Source organism: Bubalus kerabau, unplaced genomic scaffold, assembly GCF_029407905.1.
Source record: "Bubalus kerabau isolate K-KA32 ecotype Philippines breed swamp buffalo unplaced genomic scaffold, PCC_UOA_SB_1v2 scaffold_38, whole genome shotgun sequence".
NCBI classification, from domain to species: Eukaryota; Metazoa; Chordata; class Mammalia; order Artiodactyla; family Bovidae; genus Bubalus; species Bubalus kerabau.
The window spans coordinates 762,806-783,543 of record NW_026577892.1 but is presented as its reverse complement, the minus strand read 5'-3'; the positions used below and the strand labels follow the sequence as shown (position 1 = coordinate 783,543).

The 20,738-nt window shown below is 42.1% G+C and overlaps 1 long non-coding RNA gene and 1 other non-coding gene across 3 annotated transcripts; one reads left to right on the top strand and one right to left on the bottom strand.

The window, feature by feature from the left end:
• Positions 1–1,294: 1,294 nt before the first annotated feature.
• LOC129640721 (uncharacterized) lies at positions 1,295–18,565 on the bottom strand. 2 transcript variants are annotated; one of them, XR_008708931.1, is made up of 3 exons: positions 18,268–18,565; positions 15,584–15,748; positions 1,295–1,317 (listed from the first exon to the last, which is right to left on the bottom strand). It is a non-coding gene; the product is annotated as an uncharacterized LOC129640721 (long non-coding RNA). The 2 variants fall into 2 exon arrangements; XR_008708930.1 differs by lacking the exon at positions 1,295–1,317 and adding an exon at positions 11,352–11,787.
• On the top strand, positions 6,334–6,440 carry LOC129640735 (U6 spliceosomal RNA). The gene has a single exon (XR_008708939.1). It is a non-coding gene; the product is annotated as a U6 spliceosomal RNA (small nuclear RNA).
• Positions 18,566–20,738: the final 2,173 nt, after the last annotated feature.

The window sequence follows — 20,738 nt, the reverse complement described above, 5'->3', positions numbered from 1 at the left end:
CGCCCTCTTATCTCAGCCCCGACTGGGCAGAGCAACACAGGAGAGCAAGCAGATGTACAGAGGCTGAGCCTCTCCGAACATTGTCCCCCTCCCGACTCCATATTCAGCTGGCAGGCCCCAGGAGTCAGGTCATCCGTTACCTCCCTCTAATGCTCTGATGGATATGTTTGCAACACACAGGGTTTCCATTAATCTGGGGAAAGTCCTACTTTAGGCTTTCACTGAATCTGAAATTGCTTCAGCCATGACTGCTGTCTCCAGTGAACTGGGTCCCTCTTCTTCCACAGAGATGCGCCACACAGGCTGCTCTCGCCTGCACCCTCCACCTGCCTATCTCTCTCTCTATGTATCTTTAAATTGGAGGATAATTGCCTTACAATGGTGTGGTGCTCTCTGCCGTACATCAATATTAATCAGCCATAATGATATATATGTATATATCCCCTTACCCTCTTGAGCCTCCCTCGCCCCGCATTCCACCTCTCTAGGTCATCACAGAGCTCCAGGATGGGCTCCCTGTGCTCTATAGCAGCCTCCCACATGTTACGAGCATACATGGGGCTTCCTTGGTGGTTCAAATGGTGAAGAATCTGCCTGCAATGAAGGAGACTCAGGTTTGATCCCTGGATTGGGAAGATCTCCTGGAGATGGGAATGGCAACCCACTCCAGTATTTTTGCCTGGGAAATCCCATGGACAGAGGAGCCTGGCGGGCTGTAGTCCATGGGGTCTCAAAGAGTCAGACACATCTGAGTGACTCTGAGAGTGAGTAAGTGTATATACATCAATGCTACCTTCTCAATTTGTCCTAGCCTCTCCTTCCCCTGCCGTGTCCACAAGTCCATTCCCTACATCTGCATCTCCATTTCTTCTCTGTAAATAGGTTCATCAGTACTGTTTTCCTAGATTCTGTATATATGTGTGGTGCATGCATCCTGAGTCACTTTGGTCGTGACTTTGGTCATATAGACCCCATAGACTGTAGCCTGCCATAATGCATATCATACATGCATTAATATACAATATTTGTTTTGCTCTTTCTGACTTACTCACCTGCTCTCTTTACTCCTTCTCTACATCTATCCATGGAGGCCCACCTTCTCCAAGAAGCTTGAGTGTTTCAACCCTCAGGGATTTTTGTCTCAGCTGCATTCCTGAAGCTATTATCATACAGACCCCCAAACTCAGCACTGAACATATGCTCTTCAGGACTAGTTCTCTGATGAGATGTCAGCCCCTGGAGAATCAAGCTGGAATCCCACATCCTACTGAATCTATGCTCCTGCTAGTAGATCCATGCATGTTAGCTGTGACTTTTCTGGGAAAGAGTAGGCAAAACTAGGGTTAAACACAGCCAGTCATTGGAATCCAAGAGGAAAGGGGAAAGGAGTGGGAATTAATTGTCTTCCCGTGTTGGAAGTTTTCGCTGTTGTTTCAAGATCCGTGTACAGTCAGCATATTCATGTTGCTCTAGGATTAGCACAAGGTAAAAGAACAAACAGAAGCCTTCCTTTGTGCTATTTTAGGAACAAGGAAAATAAAATAATACCTTCGAAACGGAGGAACAGCCTAGCTTTCTGTCACACAAGAATGGGCTCATAACACCTCGGCTGCAACCGTTTCAAATGGAATCCTATTACGGTGCAGAGTATATTTATCAGTGTATTTGAGGAACCCTTTCTCCTAAGTCCCCCCGGGGGAGATCCACAGGCCCAGGCAGGCTCCTCTCAAACTCTCCTATTCCACCCTGGCAGGTCCCAGGGACTCCCCCGCCCCACCACCTCTGCTCTTGGTAATTGTCACCACCACCCCAAGCTGTCAAGTGTCTCACCCCTTCCTGAGGGGCTCTGGAACCTGGTCTCTTTATGCCCACCTGTTGGACTGCACCTCACAGGCCTACAAAGCCTGCATTTGCCCAGCTTCAAGACTGACGAAAGCCTGGATTGGGCAACAGAGGGCTTCCCCGGTGGCTCAGCGGTGAAGAATCCACTAGCAATGCAGGAGACACAGGAGATGGGGGTTCGATCCCTGCACCAGGAAGATCCCCTGGAGAAGGGAATGGCAAACCCACTCCAGTGTTCTTGACCAGAGAATCCCATGAACAGAGGGACCTGCCGGGCTACAGCCCATAAAGTTGCAAAGAGTCAGGCCTGACTGAAGTGCCTTAGCATGCACACATGGATCAGGCAACAGAGACTTCAGTGGTTTGACAGATGGGGAGCTTCTGTGTCTGAAGCGAAGTCCTGGAGCGACCTCCCACGCTGTGCAGCACACACCTTCAGGACGTGGCAGCAGTCTTTGCTCCTGGTGGAGGGGGAGATTGCCAGTTACAGGGGAGTTGATGTCAGATGGGCTCATCGATTACCAGGGAAACCAACAGAAGGGCACACACCTCACCGCCCCTTTGATAAGAACAACCACTAGCTGGCGCCCAAGGCAAGTATGTAGGAAGGCCAGAGTAAGTGTAAATGAAGCAGGCACTGGTCGGGCAAGGGACGGACAGAGAGCAAGGGAACAGCCATCTTGAGTGGGCTAGTCAGCCACCACCCTTCCTGGTTGTCCCTGAAAAAAAGCTCGTAGACCCTCATTTTAAGACTTTAATGCCCATTATCACAGGAGGAAAGACAAAATATGGGAAATTACATGCGTGTGTGTGTGCGTCCAGTGGCTAAGCTGTGTCTGACTCTTTGCAACCCCGTGGATTGTAGCCTGCCAGGCTCCTCTGTCCATGGAACTTTCCAGACAATAATACTGGAGTGGGTTGTCATTTCCTCCTCCAGGGGATCTTTCTGACCCAGGGATCAAACCTGTATCTCCTGCATTGGTAGGTAGATTTTTTTTACCACTTGAGTCACCTGGGAAGCCTGAGGAAATATACAGACTACAAATCTAACAGTCTTGAGTTTGGTCCACAGCATCTGATGATCTGGTTGAAATAACTGGAAATTTCCTTTATGTCAACATTGGGTGTTCTAAGCAGACAGGGGAGGGGGTCCCTGGAGAAAGATAATCAAGCTTGACCTCATTTTGGTCCAAGACATTTTGTGATCTAAACCTGGCCACAATGCTTGCCCTTAAACAGGTCTCAGTAATTAATGATCTTAAGGGGAGAAAGGACTACAGGCACGAAGGGAAAGCAGTCAAGAAACAATGGGTCTAGGGACTCCCTTGGTGGTCCAGTGGCTAAGACTCCGAGCTCCCAATGCAAAGGGGCTGGGGTTCCATCCCTGGTCAGGGAACTAGATCCTGCATGCCACAACTAAGAGTTTGCACGCCCCAACTAAAGATCCTGCATGCTGTATGATGTGGCCATTGAAAAAGATTGGTCCACATTAAAAAATATATACCTTAAAAAATGTTTTTAATAGAGAAATAGAGGTGAGCAAGAAATAATCAACACAGCAACAGGCCTGTTTTTGTTCTTCATTTGTCTTTAGCTCTGGGGTAAAACCATCAGTTGTGGGGGAAAGGCTAAGCAGAAAATTCTAGCCAGGGCTTTGGAATTTAAGTCCAAGATTATATGATATATATATATATATAATATACCATTCAGCCTCCCAAATAGGTGGCATAAAGTCGGGTTGTGCCGCCACATGTGCACAGAACATAGAATTCCTATGGTTCTTTGTTAGTAGGGACTATGAATTTACATTTCAAAGCATCCATGTCTGAACAAATTGGCTTCTAATGTAGTTTGCTGTAAAAAGCCAAACTATTTAGTACAAAGGGTTATACTCATGCACATACATATAGACTACATATGCACACGTATATATTTTTTAAGAATTTTTTGATGTGGACCATTTTTAAAGTTGTTTATTGAATTTGTTACAATATTGCTTCTGTTTTTCGTTTTGGTTTTTGAGCAGTGAGGCATGTGGAATCTTGGTCCCCCCATCGGGGGTTGAACCTGCAGCCCCTGCATTGGAAGGCACAGTCTTAACCACAGCACCACCAGGGAAGTCCCTTTTGTTTAACTCTTAAGTAAAAACAAGAAGCCATTTGGCCACAGTCTAAATATTCGGGGAAAGAAGTAAGTAGAATTACTCCTGTTGGAAATGCCACATTAATTTATTATGCATAGCATGATCAAACAAGAGGGCCCAAGACAGAACAAGCAGACTATGCTCTTTCCGAGGTAAAAGAGAAATGCAAAGATGCTAAGTCGTGGTCCTTCCTGAGAATTAATTTTGCCCCCAGGATTCTTAGCAATTAGGTCTTTTCATCTTGGAGGTATCAGAGGCAAAGGAGGACGCACAGCACCAAATCCATGGCACAGAGTTCAACACACAGTATTCTACCTGGGGACGTGGAATCAAAAACCCAGCACTGAGAAGGAGTCATGCACAGACACAAGATTTATGGAGGCCATGCAGGGAAAGAAAATATATGGGTTACATATCATACCACTCTGGATGCAACCATTTTTCACACAGCAGAAACTGAAAGAGAAGATAAAGGAGAAAGACAAAGAAAAGTGGGGAGGGGCTTTCCCTGGTGGTCCAGTGGTCAAAAATCTGCCTTCCAATGCAGGGGACGAGGGTTTGATCCCTGGTGGGGGAACTAAGATGCCACAAGCCACAGGGCAATTAAGTTTGCAAGTCACAACTACTGAGCCCGGGAGCCACATCTAGAGAGAAGCCCGCACCCCACAATGAAAGATCCCACATGCTGCAATTGAGACCCACCAAGGCGATGGAAAGCTGGAATCAAGATTGCTGGGAGAAATATCAATAACCTCAGATATGCAGATGACACCACCCTTATGGCAGAAAGTGAAGAGGAACTCAAAAGCCTCTTGATGAAAGTGAAAGAGGAGAGTGAAAAAGTTGGCTTAAAGCTCAACATTCAGAAAACTAAGATCATCGCATCTGGTCCCATCACTTCATGGGAAATAGATGGGGAAACAGTGGAAACAGTGTCAGACTTTATTTTTGGGGGGCTCCAGAATCACTTCAGAAGGTGACTGCAGCCATGAATTTAAAAGACGCTTACTCCTTGGAAGAAAAGTTATGAACAACCTAGATAGCATATTGAAAAGCAGAGACATTACTTTGCCAACAAAGGTCTGTCTAGTCAAGGCTATGGTTTTTCCAGTGGTCATGTATGGATGTGAGAGTTGGACTGTGAAGAAAGCTGAGCGCCAAAAAATTGATGCTTTTGAACTGTGCTGTTGGAGAAGACTCCTGAGAGTCCCTTGGACTGCAAGGAGATGCAACCAATCCATTCTAAAGGAGATCAGTCCTGGGTGTTCTTTGGAAGGAATGATGCTAAAGCTGAAACTCCAGTACTTTGGCCACCTCATGTGAAGAGTTGACTCATTGGGAAAGACTCTGATGCTGGGAGGGATTAGGGGCAGGAGGAAGGGGACAACAGAATGAGATGGCTGGATGGCATCACTGACTCAATGGATGTGAGTTTGAGTGAACTCCGGGAGTTGGTGATGCACAGGGAGGCCTGGCGTGCTGCGATTCATGGGGCCGCGAAGAGTCGGACACAACTGAGCGACTGAACTGAAGTGAACTGAACTGAACTGAAAGGCGATGGCACCCCACTCCAGTACTCTTGCCTGGAAAATCCCATGGGTGGAGGAGCCTGGTGGGCTGCAGTCCATGGGGTCGCAAAGAGTCAGACACGTCTGAGCGACTTCACTTTCACTTTTCACTTTCATGCATTGGAGAAGGAAATGGCAACCCACCCCAGTGTTCTTGCCTGGAGAATCCCAGGGACGAGGGGACCTGGTGGGCTGCCGTCTATGGGGTCGCACAGAGTCGGACATGACTGAAGCGACTTAGCAGCAGCAGCAGCAGCAGCGTAGCTGTAAAATAATTTAAAATATTTAAAAAAAGAAAAGTGGGGCAAGTAAAGGTAAAATCAAGAAAGAGAAGGATGGAGCCTCCTCCTGGCCACCTGGCTGACCCCTCATCAGCAACTCAGCAGCCACTCAGCATCAGCACTCTCTCAGTATCCCTGCTGTCTCCATGGTGATTTAATGTGATTCTGATGGATGTGACTAGTTCATGAACGCTTCCTGGAGCTGGGCACTGTTGGTGCTAACTCCATTTTCCAGATGAGAATACAGTGCTTCCGAGATTGTTAACAACTTATCCCAAATCACCGAGTTGCTAAAATTGTGGGATCAGGCCATTGAACCTAGGCTGTTTCAGGCCCAAACGTGTGCTCTTGGTGAGCAAAGTAAAAAATAAGATGGTGTTTAATGGAGGAGAACATGAACATGTATTGAGTACTTAATATATACCTGGCATGTGATCCTCACAACAGTCCTGCAAGGGAGGTATCATTCCCATTTCATAGATGAAGAAATTGAGGCTCAGTGCTCACTTTGGCAGCACATATACTTAAATTGGAATGATACAAAGAAGATTAGCATGGCCCCTGCTCAAGGATGACATGCAAATTGGTGAAGCATTTCATGTTTTTATGGCAGAAACCATCACAACATTGTAAAGCGATTTCCCTGCAATTAAAAAATAAAGTTAAAAAAGTATGAATGAAACAGGGAAATTTCTTTAGAAGTTGAGGCTCAGAGAGGTTAAGTAACTTATCTAAAGTTGCACTGCAAAGTCCCGGTCTGGGGCACTTCACCTCCTCTGTGTCTATGCTGAGAGTTTTGTACTTTCTCTCTGAAATAAATCCTGTTTGCTTGCTACCATGAAAAAGAAAAAGGCCAGGTCTCTCAGACTGCAAAGCCCATATTCTATTTGTTAAAAAATATATATTGTTGTTTTGCTCCTAAATTTTATTTATTTATCATTATTTATTTGGCTTCTTCAGGTCTTCACTCTGGCATGTGGAATCTAGTTTCCTGACCAGGGATCAAACCCAGGCTCCCTACAGTGGGACTAGTGTCTTAGCCACTGGACCACCAGGGAAGTCCCTCATATTCTTTCTTATTCTTTCTTCCAGATAGAATTCGCAGGAATTTCACGGATTGAACTAAGTAATTAAAAATCTCTCCTTTAGATATTTTTAGTCCTGCATATCCAAGCCAAACACCTAGTGTATTTGTCAGAATTTGAAAGAAGTCTATTAAAGACTGCTTGCAAGAAAACCACTGTATAAACTATGTTTTATAAGTTCTTCTGTTTTAATTATTTAGGTTTTCTAAAGTTTGAAGGAAAAAAAAGGAAACAGAAACCAGTTTTTAATGATTTGGAATTAGGATTCATGAATACACTGGATTCTTTCTTGGTACTGGGGGAAAGCAGAGAGTAAATGTGGTGGGAAACTAGGAGGGCCCAGAGATTCAGACTTTAGCCTGGAAGAGACATTAAAGAGGTATTTCAGGGACTTCCCTGGTGGTCCAGTGGCTAAGACTCTGTGCTCCCAATGCAGTGGGTGTGGGTTCGATCCCTGGTCAGGGAACTAGATCCCACATGCCACAAGGAAGATTGATCTTATGTGCTGCAACTAAGACCCGGTGCAGTGAAATAAATACTCAATAAATTAAATATTTAAAAGAAACCTCAGTTATTTAAAAAAATGCAATTCTAATTTATTTTAGAAATAGCTTGAGTGTCTGCTAGTCAACAGTAGAGCTAAGGCCAGAACCTGGGGTTTCCCAATTCTTAAACCATTGTTTTTTCTTAGACATGAACCATGAATTCCTTTAGAGAATACTCCTTTCTCCTCCTCTCTTAATCCAGATAGGGGGGGGAAAAGTGAGAAAGCTTAAAGACTATTAAAAAACAATCGATGCACGATACTGGATGCTTGGGGCTGGTGCACTGGGACGACCCAGAGGGATGGAATGGGGAGGGAGGAGGGAGGAGGGTTCAGGATGGGGAACACATGTATACCTGTGGCGGATTCATTTTGATATTTGGCAAAACTAATACAGTTATGTAAAGTTTAAAAATAAAATAAAATTTAAAAAAAATGTTTTATAATTATAAAACTACCTTTTAAAAATAAAGAAACAATTAAAATATCAAAAAAAAAAAAAAAAAAAAAAAAACAATCAGGACATTAAGAATCAAGTTATCCTGGAAGGAGGTCAAGACGGTAACCACAGAGGCTGGAGTTAAGGGGAGGAGAACCAGGCAAGATAAGGTCTTAATCTAAAGCAATTAGAGTAAGCAGGTAAGCTTTTGTTACTTGTATTTAGCTGAACGCTGTGAACAGAAAGCTTTTTGAAATCCTTGGCTAAATCAAAACCTGGAAAGTGAGGACTTCTAACCTTCAAGAAAAAAAAGCTGAGCGTGAGACAAAAAGGTATTTGTTTTTATACTTAACTTGGTAGGGAAAAGGAAAGAAAAAACAAGATGTCAGTTCAGCTGGGTCCCAATTCCAGCCCTGGGAAGCCCAAAGCCCGCCCCTCTTGGTTTTATTTTTAAGGATAGCATTTTTTCCCTCCCTTGGCCACGTTCAGTGTGTAGGATCTTAGTTCCCTTACCAAGGATCAAACCTTCACCCCCTGGAAGCGTGAAGTCTTAACTACTGGACTGCCAGGGAAGTCCCACCCTCCCCACCTTGGTTTTTGTAAATAGTCCTGAAGGGCTTTCTTGGTTTCTAGACTACTGAGATCTTGCTTCCATGTGTAAATTGAGTCCAATTTCCTAAAGAGATGGAAGTCAGGCTTTACATCCCAGTAATAGGGAACAAATTTGATTGGGAATGGCTGGGTTACCATCTAATACTGACATGTCATTTTCCCCTGCCCGGGCTCAGCTTCCATCCATCCGGCTGGCTTTTCTTTCATGGTCTTATTTCTTTCCTTTCTGCCCTCTGCCCCTACTCTCCTCTCCTTGCAGGAGCAGAAACAAGAAACTCTTCCTCTAATCTCCAGCCTGGCAGGTTTTCCCTCCCCTGGAGTCCAGGTGCCTGTAGCATTTGCTCCTCAGTGGCTTTCCCCCAAGGAGACAGCTCCCTCCTTCCTCTTCCCAAAAAGGAATCATGGGGCCAGCTGTTAAGATTTCAAACAATTATTTTTTTCACGTCTTTACTCAACATGGGAAAATCTCTGAAGTTTAAGGTGGCACTTGGCTGTCCTGTAGTGCTTGTATTTTTTTCAAGGCTTTGTTCTGTCTGGAATTTTATTATAATAACTAATGATGGGATTTCTTTAATGGTCCGGTGGTTAAGATTCTGAGCTTCCAATGCAGGGGGTCACAGGTTCAATCCCTGGTCAGGGAATTAAGATCCCACATGCCACATGGTGTGGCCAAGAAGCAAAACAAACAAACAACCACTACCACAAAAAACTAATGGGAATGAACATACCTTGATGTTTACATAATTTTAATAAATCATCTTCAAAATGATAAAACATTAGTAATCAAATAGAGATTCACTCAGTCATATCCAACTCTTTGGGACCCCACAGACTGTAGCCCGCGAGGCTCTTCTGTCCATAGGATTTTCCCAGGCAAGAATATTGGAATGGGTTGTCATTTCCTCTCCCAGGGGAATCTTCACGGCCCAGGGATCAAACCCGTGTCTCCAGTATTGGCAGGTGGATTCTTTACCACTGAGCCACATGGGAAGGCTAGCTTCTATCAATGATTCACACCAAAAGGTGGTTCAATGAAGCAGCTATGACGAGGCAGTGCTAGAATTCAAAGGGGAATCAGGTACCCTTGAAACTCAAACCTAATAATAGTAGAAAACATCACCCACTCACAGCAATATACACAGATTTGAAACTGTTTCTTTGAGAATGTTTCTGTTTGGGGGGATAATTCTCTTATTTGAAGGCTCTAAGTAATGACAGGCAAACAGAGAAAATGCCTCAGTGACCTGATAGCCATGCCCTGGAGAGAGAGCTGAGAGAGGGGTCCCCAACCTCCGGGATCTAATACCTGATGATCTGAGGTGGAGCTGATGTAATAATAATAGAAATAAAGTACACAATAAATGTAATGCACTTGAATCATCCTGAAACCACCCCCCCTTCTCCAATTCATGGGGGAAATCCCTTTTCATAAAACTGGTCCCTGGTGCCAAAAAGTTTGGGGATATTCAAAGGAATGTTCTTTGTCCTTCACACCCACACTGTTTGTCTTCTAACTGCCCCATCTCACAAAGCTTTAACCTCCCCTAGCGTCACATGCCTCTTCCCACTTTGAGGGGCAGGGTGCACACCAGTGTTCAGGCCTCAGGTCCTCCCTGGGCGCTGGTGATCTGTCCTTCTCATCCTGGCTCTGTAAGGCGCTCCCCTAAATTTTTCCTGCTCCCCTGTTTCTCTAGTTCCTCCTGAATCTTCCTAGATAAACCTGTCTAAATGATGCAAGAACTTTCTATCTAATGAATCTGTGGTTTTCTCCACTCTAATCACACCTGGGCCGTGTCTACCACACTCTCTCCACAGCTGCACTTGTCATTTCTGTTTCGTTTTCAGCTTTCTATTTTACACTGGAGCACAGCCGATTCACAATGTTGTGATGGCTTCAGGTGGACAGCAAAGGGACTCGGACATACGTATTCATGTGTCCATTCTCCCCCAAACCCCTCTCCCATCCAGGCTGCCACATAACATTAAGCAGAGTTCCCTGTGCTGTACAGTAGGTCCTTCATTATCCATTTTATTGTCAGATTTTATTTACTCCTTACTTTCTTTATGTCCCCTAAATGAATTTCCTCAAAACCCAGTTCCTCTCCTCTCAGGCCCCATAGCTAGTATTTCATTTTCACAATCACCTTGCCTCATGTAGGAGTGTGGTGGGTGGGGGGTGGGGGGGTGGGGGGCAAACTGGCGCAGTGGAGGGAGGGGGCCTTAGCCACCTGCAGTCTGCGGCCTGAACAGCCACAAGGCTCCCCCAGTGGCAGAGTGGTAGACTCTGCCTGCCAAGGCAGGAGATGCAGTAGACTCGGGTTCGACCCCTGGGTCTGAAAGATCACCTGGAGTAGGACATGGCAGCCCACTGCAGTATTCTTGCCTGGAAAATTCCATGGAAAGGAGGAGCCTGGCAGGCTACAGTCCATGGGGTTGCAAAGAGTCAGACAAGACTGAGCATGCACGCATATCATAGACACCAATGTTGAGTCAAACATCCCAGCTCACTTTTGGAGGGTTTAATTATGCCTTAATGCTCCTTATCATAATTAAGCAGAAATAGTGATTCTAATTAGCATATTTACAGAAACCACACAAGTATGCTTCCCTGGTGGCTCAGATGGTAAAGAACCCACCTGCAATGCAGGAGACCCAGGTTCGATCCCTGGGTCAGAAGATCCCCTGGAGGAGGAAATGGCAACCCACTCCAGTATTCTTGCCTGGAGAATTCCATGGACAGAGAAGCCTGGCAGGCTACAGTCCACAGGGTCGCAAAGAGTCAGACATGACTGAGCAAATAACACGCACAAGTAGGTCCATATAATCACACACTTCACCTACTCGTAGCTTAATGGTGTTCCATCCGTGTTTACTTTGCCCTGGTTTCCCTTTCAGCTTGAATGAGCACAACTTTTGAAGTCTTTAATTTATGACTGTTTTAACTTAAGCAAGCCCTGCTAGAGGGTGACAGATGGTAAATGTCAAAAACCCAGAGAGAGGGTTTCTGTTTAGCCTTTGATTTTTGTTTTGTTTTTTAAGCCAGAGAAATGTCCGATTGTGCTCCTAGTTTGTCAGAGAAGGCAATGGCAACCCACTGCAGTGTTCTTGCCTGGAGAATCCCAGGGACAGGGGAGCCTGGTGGGCTGCTGTCTATGGGGTCGCACAGAGTCAGACACGACTGAAGAGACTTAGCAGCAGCAGCAGCAGAAGGAGAAAATTATTTCTGTTCTCAAAACACTATAATAATAACAAAAGTAAAACAAAGAACATGGACTTCCCTGGTGGTCTAGTGATTAAGAATGTGCCTGCCAATGCAGGGGACACTGGGTCAATCTCTGGTCCAGGAAGATTCCGTTTGCCCGTGTGCCACAACCGCTGAGCCAGAGCTCTGGAGTCTGTGCTCTGCAACAAGAGAAGCCATCGCAATAAGAATCCTGAGCACGGAAGGTCAAGAGTAGCCCCTGTTCACTGCAACTACAGAATGCCCAAGGGCAGTAACGAAGACCCTTTGTAACCAAAAATGAATAAATAAATAAATCCTTTAAAAGAATCATTATCATCATCACCATGATGGCACTGATAATGGTGGCAGTGATTATAGCAGCCACCAACCCAGAGGTACTTGTATGTGCCAGGCACTGTCTCAGGAAGTATTCCTACCTTATTATTTTTTGAGGGGGGTTATACAGTGAGGCATGTGGGATCTTAGTTCCCCCTACCAGGGATCGAACCTGCACCGCTTACATTGGAAGCACAGAGTCTTAACCACTGGACCACCAGGAAAGTCCCGTTCCTACATTACTTTATTCAACCTTCATAATAACTTTAAAAGGTAATTGTAACTGCTTCCATTTTACAGAAGAGAAAACTGAAGGTAGGATAAACTGATAAATTTTTCCACCACTACTGTGAAGACATAAGCAGTAAGACCCAGGGTCAGAATTTGAATCCGGGACTCTCCAGCTTCAGGCCACACAGTGAGCTTCTCTATCCTGTGTCGCCACCTCTCCTACCATATCATTATACAGCTATTCCACAACTGCAGTTAGTTTGTTCATAACAATATACGTTCTTAAAAACAGTACCCTGTTCTACCTATCTAAAACACAGAAACAATTTCCATTATGTAGGGGTAAACTATAGATTTTATCAATTATCAAAACTTCAGCCATTCCTAAAGAATTGGGAAATGAAAATCTTTTTTTTTTTTTTTTGGAAAGTCTATTTTTTAATTGCCCAAAATGAAAGTCTTGTTCTTTTGTATATAAAATTCGTAAGGGTTTTTATGCGGTTGTAGCCTAAGGGAAGAGATACTGCTACGTTGAGAAGCCATTAAAGGTTTAATTTTTTTTTTTCTTTAAGAGATTAGGGAAGCTTTGCTCAGTAAATTGATTTGCTTAAATTGTTTGTGAAAATTTAAAAATTCCCCAAGTTCCTCCAAGCAGAATCAGTTAGTTTCTTATCCTTGTTTCAACTGCTCTTTCTTTGTGCATATTTCTCTTATAGGATAGTACTTCGTATTCAGTGTGGTAACTAGCTGTTTGTGTCCTGGGCCATAGACTAGGCTCCCAGAAAGTGGGGTTAAGACCATTGTACCCTTAGCAGCTAGCACATAACAGTATTTAATACATATTTACTGATTTAGTGGGTGATTGTAAGTAGTAGAGTAAGAAGACATTTTACTTTTATATAATCGATGGCTCATTACAAGATTAGTGTTCAGTGTTTTGTGTGAATCCTGACAACCCACTCCAGTACTCTTGCCTGGAGAATCCCCATGGACAGAGGAGCCTGGTGAGCTACAGGCCATGGGGCTGAAAAGAGTTGGACACGACTGAGCAACTAAGCACAGCACAGTGCGGATCTCACTTAAAATGGACATTCAAGGAATTCCCTGGTGGTCCAGTGGTGAGGACTCCACACTTTCACTGCCAAGAGCAGGAGTTCAATCCCTGGTCAGGGAACTAAGAGCCCAAGTCACACGGAGTGGCCAAAAAAATAAAATAAATAAAATAAGATGGGCATTCATTTCATTTTTCTGAGTTTATATTGAATGAAATCTATTTTTGCTGGAAGAGGTCTTGTTTAACACCACTGGTAATAAAGAATACATGATAATAAAAAAGCATTTTCAGGGGAGAAAATTTAGGCATGAATGCTCGTAACTATATACATAAACATTAATTCTGAAAAGTACAAAATATTTGACCCATTAACAGAATAGATAATAATGAAAACTGATGACTTTTCTGTTAAGTAAACAAAAACTTTGTTCCCTTTACCCAAAGCCATTTGAGACTTTTTTAAATGGCAAATGATGAAAAAATTTTAAATGCTTTTGTTTGCATATATTGAAATAACCAGACATCTTTTCTCTTTTATTCTGTGAATTACATGTACTGATTTTTTTTAATATTATGCCAACCTTACTCTCCTTGGATACATCCCACTTGGTCATCATGTATTATTCCTTTTTTATATCTTACCAGGTTTAATTTGCCAATTTTTTCTTTAATAGAAAAACTGAAATTTACTATAACAAACTACTCCCTAAAGAAATGAAATACTAAGCAACAATGTGGCAATTTTCTTGTATCAGAACTATTCATCGTCTTAAAATATGTGTGTGTTAGTTGCTCAGTCATGTCCGACTCTTTATGATCCTGCAGACTGTAGCCCACCAACCTCCTCCAACCATGGGGATTCTCCAGGCAAGAATACTGGAGTGGGTGGCCTTTCTCTTCTCCAGGGGATCCTCCCAACCCAGGGATCAAACCTGCATCTCCTGCATTGCAGGTGGATTCCTTACCATCTGAGCCACCAGGGAAGTCCATAAATGGTTTCTGGAAAAAGAGTTATTGTTGAAGACCAAGTATTAAAATCAGTATTACATACAATACTCAAAACCTTTTTTCATTCTACAACCTGGTGGATCACTTTTCTCTCCTCTGTCCCAGAACAGCCCACGCGTCAGCTATTGAAGCCTTTCCCTGGCTATGAGTGACGTTGAAGGAGAGTTAAGGGAAACCTTGTGATGAAAGGAGTCATAGCTATTGTAATTTTTAAAATAACTCTTCCACCACTGCACTTTACATTTTTCTTTTTAAAAGAAATTCTCACGAAGAACAGCCATCATTGAAATCAGAAAGACTGCTTTTGTCATTGTAATTATAACAATATTAATTATGCACTTTATTACTATATTAAATGTAGAGGGTTTCTACTTCAAGTAAACACAATAAAATGAAACGTAAATCAGCATGTTAAGAGCCAACTATTCATATTTCAAAAGGATTCTCCAATTCAAAAAGGACTCACTGCAGCTTTTCTATAAAAAAAAAATCCCTGTGGTTTTAAAAATAATTTTAAAATTGTAATTTACACATAATTTTCAGGAACTCTTCTATTATACAAAACTCTGCATGTATATAGATTATGCCATAAAGAAAAAGCTCATACAAATTTCCCATAAGTTATCTAATTAACTCTGACTATAAGAATGAACATAAACATTGGTTGCAATGCATAGAAAACCACTAGAAAAAATTGATGCTCATACTGTTAACTGTTTACAATTCTATGTAAGGACTTTACATTGCTAGTTTCTAAAGTGAAAAGAACTTTAATATGCCCATTATGCCATTTCCTAGTTACTAATGTTTTGCAAACTTTTCTTTATTAATGATAGAAACATAAACTTCAATTTGCCTGGGAGAATCACAGAAAATTTGAATTAGTTAAGTAAAATTTGATGACCCATAGGTAATAAATACTGCACATTACCCACAGAATCCCAGTGTCAGAATTGTGTACTATAGGCATCAGAGACACAGAAATCCAGGAATCTGGAGAGAATGAGGAGCTCCAAGTCATAACCTGGTGGAACTGTGGTTTGTGAGTGTCAGATTACTTTCAACTAACATGGATATCTTGAAAAGAGCTGTTAAGTTCTTAGAACAAGGGAATTTTGAAGTCATGGTATATTTCTTTTGAAACAATGGCCTTCTCCAACTTAGTTCTAGAATTCTTAAGTAGCTGATGTTAGTAATTCTTCTTTTCCCAAATTTACCTTGGGCTTGGTAACATGGAGTTCTTTCACCATTTGAATATAATGCTTCTTCCATACACCCTGCTCATAGGGAGTTGGGGAGACATTGATATACCAGTTAAACCGTAAACATTTTAGCATCCAGAGCTGATCCAGTTCAGTTAAATTCTTCCAATGCCAGCTCACCTGGAGAAACAATGTTAAAAAACTATTCAGCTTACATGTCCACTTTCTCTAGGTTTTGAGCCGTCACCCTGGTACTGAGAGAACTTCTTTATTTTTTTTCTGGAGTGGGTTGCCATGCCCTCCTCCAAGGGATCTTCCTGACCCAGGGATCGAATCCACTTCTCTGCACTGCAGGCAGGTTCTTTACCACTGAGCCACTGGGGAAGTGGATTCATGGATTCGTTCATGAATGAATCAGAGCAAACATAATTTTAACTTGATAAACCAGGCCTGGAATTCACAAGTAGTTTCTTTTTGGTCTTTTTTTCCAAATCACAACCAAGTTAACTCTTACCTGAAGTGCTTCCTAACAAGGCAGGAAGTTTTTTTTTTTTTTAAATTGGAGGATAATTACAACATTATGATGGTTTTGCCATACATTGGCCATAGGTATACATGTGTCGCCTCCAACCTGAACACCACTTCCACCTCCCTCCCCATCCCATCCCTCCAGGTTCTCACAGAGCACTGGCTTTGGGTACCCCTTTTTCTTTTCTTTTCTTTAATGTTAATTCAGACAGAATCCAAGTCAACTAATATTTATCGAGCACCTATTAACCATCCTCGTCACAACCTGAAGGGTAGTATAATTAATATTCTTCCCTTGCAAATGGGGAAACTAAGCTTCAGATAAGACTTTGGAACTTCCTAAAGATCTCTGGCTATGCCAAAGCCTTTGACTGTGTGGATCACAACAAACTGTGGAAAATTCTGAAAGAGATGGGAATACCAGACCACCTGACCTGCCTCTTGAGAAACCTGTATGCAGGTCAGGAAGCAACAGTTAGAACTGGACATGGAAAAACAGACTGGTTCCAAATAGGAAAAGGAGTACATCAAGGCTGTATATTGTCACCCAGCTTATTAACGTATATGCAGAGTACATCATGAGAAATGCTGGGCTGGAGAAAGCACAAGCTGGAATCAAGATTGCTGGGAGAAATATCAATAACCTCAGATATGCAGGTGACACCACCCTTATGGCAGAAAGTCAAGAAGAACTAAAGAGCCTCTTGATGAAAGAGGAGAGTGAAAAAGTTGGCTTAAAGCTCAACATTCAGAAAACTAAGATCATGGCATCCGGTCCCATCACTTCATGGCAAAATAGATGGAGAAACAGTGGCTGACTATTTTTCCCGGCTCCAAAATCACTGCGGATGATGATTGAAGCCATGAAATTAAAAGGTGCTTACTCCTTCGAAGGAAAGTTATGACCAACTTAGCATATTAAAAAGAAGAGACGTTACTTTGCCAACAAAGGTCCGTCTAGCCAAGGCTATGGTTTTTCCAGTAGTCATGTATGGATGTGAGAGTTGGACTATAAAGAAAGCTGAGCGCCAAAGAATTGATGCTTTTGAACTGTGGTGTTCGAGAAGACTCTTAAAAGTGCCTTGGACAGCAAGGAGATGCAACCAGTCCATCCTAAAGGAGATCAGTCCTGGGTGTTTATTGGAGGGACAGATGTTGAAGCTGAAACTCCATTACTTTGGCCACCTGATGCAAAGAGCTGACTCATTTGAAAAGACCCTGATGTTGGGAAAGAATGAAGGCAGGAGGAGAAGGGGACAACAGAGGATGAGATGGTTGGATGGCATCACCAACTCAATGGACGCGAGTTTGGGTAAATTCCGGGAGTTGGTGATGGACAGGGAGGCCTGGTGTGCTGCGATTCATGGGGTCACAAAGAGTCAGACACTACTGAGTGACTGAACTGAATTGAACTGAAGGATCTCTGGGAGTCTGCATATGAACGTTGTATGAAGGCTACAGAAACTCCAGTTGGCACATTGCTTATTTTTTTCATGATATGCTTCTGTTTTCCCTCCATGCTTATGATTTAACTCAATATATAAAGGGAACACAATGACTAATACTATATTGATGTGTCCTAAATAGCCTTTAAGATTCAATGAAGCATTAAGTATTTGTCCTGGGGACTTCCCTGGTGGTCTAGTGGCTAAGATTCTATGCTTTCAGTGCAGGGGGCCAGGGTTTGATCCCTAGTTAGGGAACTGGATTCCACGTGCTGCAACTGACACCTGGTGCAGCCAAATTAATACATTTTTTAAAAAGTATTCTGTACATTCCATTTTCATAGCATTATGGTCAATCCTACATATCCAGCAAATGGTGGAGGTGACCCTATTATGTGTAGTAGTTTTTAAAATAATTTATTCCAGGTTTTAAATAAGTCTTAGTAGAAACTAGAATCAAGTCCATAGATAAAGTTCAGACTAGGCATTCCATATCTCTTAACATGAATTGCAGAGATGGTAGCTAGTCTTCACATTCATTCCATCTTTGGAAAACTGGCCTCTTTTTCAAGGTTAACTCAATAATAAATAATGTTTGAGTGCCCCCAAAAGGAGCAGAACACTCTGTAATGGAACTCACTACCCATCCATCTGTTTATCTATCTGTCTGTCTTCCTCCCTCCTTCCATCCATTGTGTACGGAGTTTCAAAGTTACCCAAACTCACGTCCATTGAGTTGGTGATGCCATCCAACCATCTCATCCTCTGTTGTCCCCTTCTCCTCTTGCCTTCAATCTTTCCCAACATCAGGGTCTTTTCAGATGAGTCAGCTCTTTGCATCAGGTGGCCCGTGTGTTATGTCCAGGATTATTTTATGGGCTGAAGATAAGACATGTAGGGGAGAGGGAAGCAGAAGTGGGGCACAAATAGGAGAAACAGTAGGTTCAGGATCTAGATGGAGGAAAAGGCTTAGAGGATCTTATACAACACTGCAGGCAGAAACAGAGATCACAACCACTTTGTGCAACCCAGAATGAAACTGCACTGCCCTTAAACCTCATATGGTTAGTTAATTCAATCAAGATGTGGGATTTGGGAGGGAGGGGATGGGGAGAAAGTTTTTCTCAACTCTCATCCTTTTCCTCTTTTGACTTAGATCGGGTTTAGACCTGGGTAGTTAAGTTGGGGTTCCCACTGCCCCCGCACTGGGGATAGATAAAATTTTGCTTTGTTTTTGATTTTTGCTGCTTTTTGTTTGTTTAAAACTAAACAGGAATGATGAAAGTTGAGGGTGGGGAAGCTCTTTCAAAACTGTAAGACAACCGCCACCACATTTTTAAACAGCTCAAAGCTCATCTTGGTGCAATGACTTTATTGTTTACTTTAAATCTAGCTAAAGAACAATTGCCTCACAGTCAGTTCTGGGAAATAAAATAAAATGTTGAAATCTACCAAGATTGACATATGGTACACATAGATGATAAGATTATCTATTTCATATCACATCTCCCTGGAATGATAACATTCTCATTGTGAAAAACATGGAAAATTCTGAGAAACCTGAAGAAAAACAATACCCAGAACTCTGTCAATCAGAGATGACCAAACATTATCAACAAGCTGGTAGAGTTATTTTCCTTTCTGTTTTTCAGGTATATATGAAAGCAAAATTGGGAAACTGCATGCAATTTAAAATCATGCTTTCTTCATTTTACATATAATAAGCATCTCTGTTCTTGCAAAACATGTTTTCTAATGACTGCCTAATAATTCTTTATATGGCAGAATGATACTCTATTACTGGGCATTTAAAACACTATGTTTTTTTAAAAAACAAATTGTTTCAGTTTTAGAATAATATGTGTACATCAATACTAAAATCACAGATACCAAGGGGCACACTGTAAAAAAAGTAAAAAAAAAAAAAAAAAAGCCTCTCTCATCCTTGTCATGTAGCCACTCATTTCCCTCTGTGAATGTAACCATTGTTACTGGCTTCTTGTGTGCCATTCCAGAAGAGCAAGAAATATGGATGCATTCTTTTATTCTTCCAAAGTGGTAGGATAATTCTGCACCTTTGTTGTTTTATTGATGATATATTGAGGAGATAGTTGCAGCCAGTCTGCTATTAGCAGACATTTCCATTGTTTCCAACCTTTTGCTACCACAAACAATGATGCAATATTCTTATATAGACATACATTTTGCATGTGTTGAAGTATACCCATCAGACAAATTCCAAGAAGTGGAACTACTGGCCAAAGGTAATCTTGTTTTTTTTTTTTTTTTAATTAAAAAGATTTTTAAAGTTTTTAGCCATGTCTCATGGCTTGCAGGATCTCAGTTCCCTGACCAGGGATCAAACTCACACCCTTGGTAGTGAAAGCCACTGGATCGCCAGGGAATGTCCAGGAATCTTTATTTAAAAATTGGGTACTACCAAATTGCTCTCCTTGGTGTTTGCATCAATTTATCTATGAAGGTGCAACATATGAAGGTGCTTGTTTCCCCACACCCCTAACAATATAAAATGTTATCATTAAAAAAATAAATAAAAAAAGAAAAAAAGAAACTCAATCCATCTGAGTCACAAACGATGGCATGAAAATGAGGCTAAGCATTTTATCTATTTTAGAAACATCTGCTTTTCTTTCTGTGAACTATTTGTTCGCCTCCTTTGCTCATTTTTCTGCTAGGCTTTGCTCTTTTTTTTTTCTTCTTAATGTAGATTTATAGTCGTTCTTTAAAAAATAAGAAAATTACCCCTTTGCTGGCAATATGTTTTCCCCCAGTTTATTTTAATTTTGGGGGGCCACACTGCAGCAGCTTGTGGGTTCATAGTCTCCCGGCCAGGGGCTGAACCTGAGCCCTCATCAGTGAAAGCACTGAGTCCTAACCACTCCCAGGGAGCTCCCTCCTGTTTACTGTCTGTATTTATTTACAGTTTTCTTCTCGATGGAGAAAATTTTAACTTTTATAATCACAACTTAAAATCTTGCTTTCTTTATTTATAAAGCATATATAATATATATACAAAATATATAAAATAAATAAAGAAAGATTTTAAGTTATACATTTTCTTTTGAGGCTCTGAATATTATAGATTACTCACAAAGTCTTCCTTCCCTAGATTTCCTTTAATTACATTTTTTTCCCCCTTTAGTCATGCCTGGTGGCTTACAGGATCTTAGTTCCCC